Source organism: Nematolebias whitei, chromosome 14 (assembly GCF_014905685.2).
Source record: "Nematolebias whitei isolate Nwh7 chromosome 14, NemWhi1, whole genome shotgun sequence".
Taxonomy (NCBI): Eukaryota; Metazoa; Chordata; class Actinopteri; order Cyprinodontiformes; family Rivulidae; genus Nematolebias; species Nematolebias whitei.
This window is the reverse complement of record NC_056511.1, coordinates 42,574,313-42,575,591: the sequence shown is the minus strand read 5'-3', so window position 1 is coordinate 42,575,591 and position 1,279 is coordinate 42,574,313. Positions and strand designations below refer to the sequence as shown.

Here is a 1,279-nt window from a genome sequence, read left to right as displayed (position 1 = left end):
TGTTATATTTGTACATTGACATTTGTGCTTCCAGGCTGCATCTGGATCGCTTCAGCCAGCTGTTTGTTGGGATCTGTATATTTTGTGGTGTTTATGTTTCCATGAATGGTTTTTTTTTTTTTGAGTCTGCTGAGTGTTGGAGTTTTCCCCAGTATATGAGAGGGTAGCTTCCCTGCACCTTTGGGTGGGGGGATGGGCTCGGACTGTTGTTTGTGCCTATGCACCAAACAACAGTTCAGAGTATCCGGCCTTCTTGAAATCTTTGTTGGGGGTGCTGGAAAGTGTACCAGCTGGGGACTTCTTTATTCTGCTGGGGATTTCAATGCCCGTGTGGTTAATGACAGTATGACCTGGAGTGGCATGATTGGGAGGAACGACCTCTCTGATCTGAACTCAAGCAGTGATCTGTTGTTGGACTTCTGTGCTAGTCATACGTTGTCCATCACAAACACCATGTTCCAACATAAGAGTGTCCATAAGTGCACTTGGCACCAGGACATCCTAGGTCAAATATTGATGATTGACTTTGTAGTCGTGTCATCTGATTTGCAGCCATTTGTTTTGGACACTCAGGTGAAGAAAGGAGCTGAGCGATCACCACCTGGTAGTGAGTTGGATCAGATGTGGGAGAAGATGCCGGACAGACCCGGTAGACCCAAACATGTAGTGAGGGCTTGCTGAGAATGCCTGGCAGAAGAACCTATCAGGAAGATCATCAACTCACACCTCCGGGAGAGCTTTAACTGCATCCCAGCTGAGGCGGGGGACACTGAGTCAGAGTGGGCCATGTTCCACGACTCAATTGTTAAAGTGGCTGCCTTGCGCTGTGGTTACAAGGTTGTTGGTGCTTCACACGGTGGCCCTCCTCAAACTCAGTTGTGGACACCCCGGGTTAGGGAGGCTGTCAAGCTGAAGGAGTTAACAACCTGTTAAAATACATCAAAATACAGGAAATAACATCTACTTTATTCAAAATATTCTGGGGGAGGACCCCCAGACGCCCAGACGCCCAGACGCCCAGACCCCCAACCCCCGGCCCACCCACTACTGCGTTCCCAGCATCGATCAGTTTACAAATTAAGCCCTGTGTAAAGCCCAAGAATCATGGCGGGATTTTTCTATATCCTATGAACAGAACCCCACTTCAAAAGTTCTGACATTTCTCTTTAAGAATTATGCTTTTGGTGTAAAAATATTCCTACTTTAGTTTTTCTTTGATTTCTTCCTGCAGTTGGGTCTTTCTCCTCTTCTGTTTTGTGAGGATGATGCAGCTGAGGAA

The 1,279-nt window shown here is 47.0% G+C and overlaps 1 protein-coding gene across 1 annotated transcript in view; it reads left to right on the top strand.

Annotated features, from left to right (window-relative positions):
• pdzd3b (PDZ domain containing 3b) overlaps positions 1 to 1,279 on the top strand; it is an 18,494-nt gene that overhangs the window by 8,236 nt on the left and 8,979 nt on the right. The gene's annotated exons all lie outside the window — the stretch shown is intronic.